We start from the raw sequence: 5963 nt of genomic DNA, 5'->3' as shown, positions 1-5963 counted from the left end.
GTTGGGGTGTTTAGGGGTTATATCAGGGCTCCTGGGTCTTCCTTGTGGAGAGCCATTACTCAAGAGTTTTGTTTTCTGTGCTTGGCCAGGGAAGAAGGAGGGTGATTTACATCGAGCCTCTGGAAAAGGAAGACTGAGGGGGAGATGGGGCGCTAATATTTTAGACACTGCCTGTTCACGAAGGCACTTTGGGTGCCTACAACTTACCTTGGAGAAGGTCCCTATCTTCTAATGAGTCTGTCTATGGCCATTTTCCACAGAGCAGATGTCTGCCCAGTTTCATGACTCGGGAGACAGCCTCTGAGGCTGGCAGGGTCAGAGGTGAGGGAATCCTTAGGAGGCTCCGAGACTCAGAGCTGGCGGGGTGATTTCAGGGAGCCTTGGTGCACAGGCGCATACTCCCCAGTGGAATAATTCTCAAGCTGAGGTCAGAGCATGAAAATCACCCAAGGGCATTTGCAAACTGCAGCTTCCCCATACAAAGGGTCCTTACCTGTTGAGACTCATCGCTCCGAGTCCCCTGTGGCTAAAGGGGCGCCGGCGCCTTTGTCCTGGTTACTGACTGACCTACTCCATTCACCTCTTTCGTTTGTCCCAACAGCATCTGCAGGGCTCAGACCGCAGAGACCACGAGCCCTGGTGCTTCCATGTCTCCTTTCATGGCGCTGCCTTTTCCGCCACCCACTGCTGGCCCCGCATACTGGCCACCTGGGGAGCATCACCTGCCGCCTCATGACACCGCCATTTCCTCCTGGCCGGCCCCTGGTGCTGGCGGCTTTCCCTGGGACACCTTCGGTGGCAGCAGATGCTGGCCATGGCCCCACAGGGACTGGGGCCGGCCACATCAGTGTCCCGCTCGGATCAGAAGTGGGAGGAGCAGAGCTGCCCCAGACTCAGACCTTGGTCCTTACTCAGGCCCCGCTCAACTGCAGTGCTCCGGGGGCCCTCGGTGGGGGTGCTGTGTGTCCTGCACCCCAATTCTTCACAGCCTCTGCGCTGCAGACCGTTATGCTCGCTCCGGCTATTGGGGGCACCCAGGCTGTCCAGGGCAGCTGGTGCCCAGGCCTTCCTCCTCAGGCCCCACCACCAGCTGCCCCGCTGGCTTCCATCGTCTCCCCAGTGAGTGCTGGGCCATGGCCAAATGGGGCTCCCAGAGAGGGTGGCCTTTCCACCTCCCGCTCCAAGGCTGCTTCGAACAACTGCGGTAACCCCAAGAGTGTGTATGAGAACTTCCGGTGTTGGCAGCGCTTCAAGGCCCTGGCCTGGAGACACCTACCCCAGAGTTCCGACGCAGAAGCTCTTTCCTGCTTCCTCATGTGAGTGCACTGGGTAGGGGCACGGGGAGCTCGGCTGGAGCTTTCACATAGAGGGGACGGCGGTTGGGCATGCAGGGCACCTTATCCTGGGACACAGCAAGGAAGGTCTGAGGGTGGTGTCCACGCTCTGAGAAGGCGCATTCTTGGTAATCCGCATCACATGTCCCGTTCATGACCTCCTCTGAGGTGCCGTGTCTCAACTGACCCCAGCAGCCTGAGTCCAGCTCCTACTACAACTTGACTTGTGACTCTGGGAGGCATTTCCTTCCGCACGCTTGGTCCCTTGTAAAAAGGGACAAATTTTAATTCAGAGGACTGCAGAGGAGACTCCTTGGGTTAGTCATTGAAGTGTTCTCAGATTGCCTGGCACAGGCCATGCCTCATTAATGATAGTGATTATGGCATGAACGGGCAATCTTGAAGAGGAAAAGACCTCCCAAAGCCAGAGTGTCCCTGCTATAGGGTGCGAGTGCACGGTCAGCCTCAGGTCCAGGCTCATGGGCCGGTGTGAATGTGAGGCAGCAACGACAGTAGTGGGGGGCTTCTCTTTGCACACCCAGACTCCTCCTCCCACACCTGCATCAGTCATGCTGTGGGGGGCCCGGGTGCACTACACAGCTGGGTGGGTCTGGCGGGTGGACGCCGGGCTGTAGACCGTGACTGACCTTGAGGGCTTACAGCCCAGTGCTCCGGTCCCTGTCCCGTCCTGAAGCCCACCATGACGTTGGAGAACGGACTGAAGCGGGCCATGCGGGAATGGCAGCACACAAGCAACTTTGACCGGATGATCTTTTACGAGATGGCAGAAAAGTGAGCCAGCATCTGGGGTCCCGAGGGCTGCAGGGCGGGGGTGGGCTGACTTCAGGCAGGGTCCGCTTTGGTGGTGCTCTTCAGAGAGGGTGTTGGGAGGAGGGGGTCTCGGCCAGCACAGGGCCCTCACAGCGTCAAGGCACTTGCTCTGCCATCCCTCCAACAGCTGCTGCCTTTGCTGGGCTCCGGGCCGGTGTCCTCCTCAGCCGGCTCATGCCTCCCTCTCCCCCAGGTTCATGGAGTTTGAGGAGGAGGAGATGCAGATTCGGAAGTTGCAGTGGATGAAGGCGGAGCAGGGCCTGCCTCCCGCTGCCCCACCAAAGCCTGATCCTTGGGAGCCCCCAGCCCCACTGGTGGGCTCGCAGCCAGGTAGGGCACCGAGTTCCCATGGCCAAAGGCAACTGGGGCTCAGGGCCAGCCATTGTTCCCACATCGGTCCTTTTCTTCAAAGGGTCATTGTTCTCTCAATCACAACAGCCATGGGAGCCAGGGTCTCAGGTGCCCTTTGCCACCACGGGGTCTGGACCTGGTCAAGTTTCGTAACCCCTCTCCCAACTCCCTGTCACAGGATGCAACGTGAAGTCAGCTAAGAAGCGGGTTGGATGGGATGCCCCTCAGAGTGTCTGTGGCTGCACACCTACTCACATGTGACTCTCTTACATGCTTCCCTGTCCCCTCCCACAGTCACAGGACTTCAGGTGGTCCCGACCCGACAGCACTCATGTTAGCATCCCCCAAACACTGCTGTCCCACTGCTATCACCATCTCATGCTCAGGAGGTGGAAGCTGGAGGCCCTCACGCTCCCTCCTCCTTCCGCTCCTCCCCAGCGTGCGTTCCCAGGACGGCCATACCCAGAGCCCATCCTGCCGGCCCGCAACCACACAGAGCCCAGCGGCCCGGGAGACCAACGCACCAGAGGAGATTCCCCCTGAGGGCGTGAGAGAGTACATGGACATCATGGATGAGCTCTTGGGGTCGGCCCACTCAGCCCCCGGAGAGCCAGGTGGAGAATGGGAAGAAGACAGAAAGGAGCCGCAGCAGGATGACGATGGGACCTACCCGGCCCTGGGTCTCCTGAGCTACATTGAGAGCTGTGTTCCCAGGAAGACTTCGACACCAAGGTGGGCTGGCTCAGAGCTCTGGGGTCTAAAAGATTCCAGGGAGTGGCACTCTGGCACCCAGCTCTGGGTTCCTGAGTTGTGTGGGCGTGGCTGTGTGTGTGTGTGTGTGTGTGTGTGTGTGTGTGTGTGTGTGTGTGTGATGACCATGACAGTGTAAAACACTCATCTTCTGCATGAGGATGCGGTGGGTCCTAGGTTTTTCACTTTTCCCCCGGTCCTGCCGACTCACAGGTTACTCCAACACTGCTCACAACTTCTTCCTTCTGTTCCAGGTGGAGGCGGTCATTCACCCCCGATTCCTGGAACAATTGCTTTCCTCAGAACCACAGCTGGATCCCGCAGCCTTAGCTGAGGAATTGAAGCAGGAGGAAGCACTCACAGCGGCCCAGGTAAGCCAAGAGATGGAGGGACCTCTGGTTTGTTAGAGGAGGGAGACACCCCAGAAATAACCGGGGAGGGAGGGACCTTGGTTGAGTCAGGAAGGGAGGGACTCCAGGTATGGGGTCGGGTCAGGTGAGCCATGGGAGGGAGCACCCAGGTAAACCAGGCCAGGGAGGACCCAATGACTCTGCCCACCCCTCCCGTGCCTGTAGGCACAGTGTGCAGGGGCCCAGCTGTGGCGTGGGTGCCTTGCAGGAAGACAGGAAGGAGAGGACTATAGGAAAGGGTGGATGGGGTACCCAGAAGAGGAGGGGAGGACACAAAGCTGGGAATGTGGCACAGGATGACGGCAGGAGAGCCACAGGTGTGTCTTTGCATTTGAGTCCCAGGGTCCCCCACTACCCTCCTCTCTCCAATGCCACTGTCCCATCAGCCCTGCTGCTGCTGCTCCTCCTCCTCTCACAAATGTGTGCAGAGCAGTCACTGTCTGCCTCTTCCCTCCCAGCTGGCCTTGAAAGGAGGAGAGTGAACAGGCACCCCAGAGCCATCGTGAACCCCGATTGGACCCACCTCCTTCTGTATCTGAGGCCAGTGAAGATGCCAGGAGGCATGACTATGGCCCCCAGCTGGGGGTCAGTGACATAGCCTGCCCACCAGAGGCTGACTTCAAGGACCCTCAAAGGCACTGTCGAGCAGACGCCCACCTGTCCAGGCCCAAAGTCTTTGATGTGTCTTCAGGATGTCAGGAGTCCCCAGCACTCCGGGCTCGATGGCCCCTCTCCTCCCACGGTCCCAGGCGCACTGCCTCACGGCAGGGACCCAGGGATACCTCCATTCTCGGAGAGACCTGTCCTGTTGCGGAGACTCACAGGCCAGCGGACTGGTGCGGTGTGGCGGAGGAAGTGCTCCCCAGCCTGTCCTTCCTCTTGGACTCTCAGAACAGCCTGCTGCCCTGGCGGTTCCCCGAGAGTCCTGTCTCTGCCTCAGGTCTTGTCTTCCCTGGAGGTCGGGGGGACCGGGGAGCTCCTCAGTCCCTGTCTCATCAGAGCCTAGGCGTCAGCCGGGTTGACCCTTCAGCTGCCAAGTCTAGGAAGCGTGCTCTGGATGGAGACCCAGCTCCTGCTGAGAAGACCCCACGTCTCGGCACGGACCTCAGTGTCTCTGGGAGGCCAGCCTTGGCTCTGGGGCCAATCTGCTCCTCACAGCCTCAAAAGAGAAAGTGGGACCCCTTTATCATGGGGAAGAGAAGAAAGCTGCACTGCAGCCAGTAGGGAGCATTGGGGTGTTCCTCTTGGTGCCAGCCCCCCGGAGGGGCCAGATCAGATGTGACGGGGCTGTTCCCCACAGGAGCCAAAGGGACCCCTCCTCATACTAGGCCTGATCCTGGCTATTCTACTGACGTGGGAGGGAGGGAGAGAGGGAGGGATAGAAGGAGGGCCAGACCATTAGGGTGGGGGTAGGGGTGGGGTAGGAGCAGCATCTTTGGGGTATCGTGTAAATTATGAATAAAGATGGTTTTGTTGAGAAGTGTTCTGGGAGCCGCTGTCTCCATGCTCGGGTCCGTGCTGCTCCGTGGAGAGGGACCTGAGAGGAAGGAAGGATGCGGAAGGTCATGGGCACTATGGATACACAGGTGACCCTCTAGTCCCTTCCTCCAGGTTGACAGGACCTCCTGCAGACTGCTCCTGGAATCATACAGCTCTCTAATCACCAGGAACCCCTCGTAGCATCCCTACTCCCAAGACCAGGCTGGGTGAGGGATCTCCCATCATCATCTGCACCCTGAACCCTCTGGGGATGGGGGACCTGCTTTTGAGGCTTTCATCCCTCTGGACCATTAACCAGTTTTCCAGAACAGAGTCAGCCCTTGTGTTTAGGGAGCTTCTCTGTGCCTCCTGGATGTAGTCAGACTACGGGGCTGGGCTATCCTCAGCTCTTCCAGGGTTTCCTGTGTGGGTGGCCTGGTCGGAGAGGAAAAGGCTGGGCCTCAGAGGACAGGCTTTCTGCCTCTGTGCCTCATTGCAGGTGAAGCATCCTCCGATCTCAGTGGGGTGATTGAATATGGAGGGAGGTGGAGGTGGTGAAGACGGAACAAGAGGGAGTGGACTGAGAAGAGAGAAAGGGGGTTCCTCCTTAAGGTGTGTACGCCGGAAATGACAGAGGGCGAGGAGGATACCAAGTCCCTTGAGGGCTTTCTCTTGGGAGCATCTTGTCCAATCCAGGGAGGAGGACCCATCTGCTGGGGCCGGGGGGACTGGGCTCAGGGCCCAAGGGTCTTCAGGGACACCCCACAGCTGCTGTCCCTTCTCTCCCAACAATGGCCGGACTCTTGTG

General features: G+C 59.0%; 1 pseudogene; it reads left to right on the top strand.

Moving 5' to 3' along the window:
• Positions 1-601: 601 nt before the first annotated feature.
• Positions 602-4900, top strand: LOC141569921 (NUT family member 2G-like; annotated as a pseudogene).
• Positions 4901-5963: the final 1063 nt, after the last annotated feature.

This window comes from Rhinolophus sinicus, unplaced genomic scaffold (assembly GCF_036562045.2).
Source record: "Rhinolophus sinicus isolate RSC01 unplaced genomic scaffold, ASM3656204v1 Contig155, whole genome shotgun sequence".
NCBI lineage: Eukaryota > Metazoa > Chordata > Mammalia > Chiroptera > Rhinolophidae > Rhinolophus > Rhinolophus sinicus.
The sequence above is the reverse complement of the archived record's forward strand: the minus strand, read 5'-3'. Positions and strand labels throughout refer to the sequence as shown.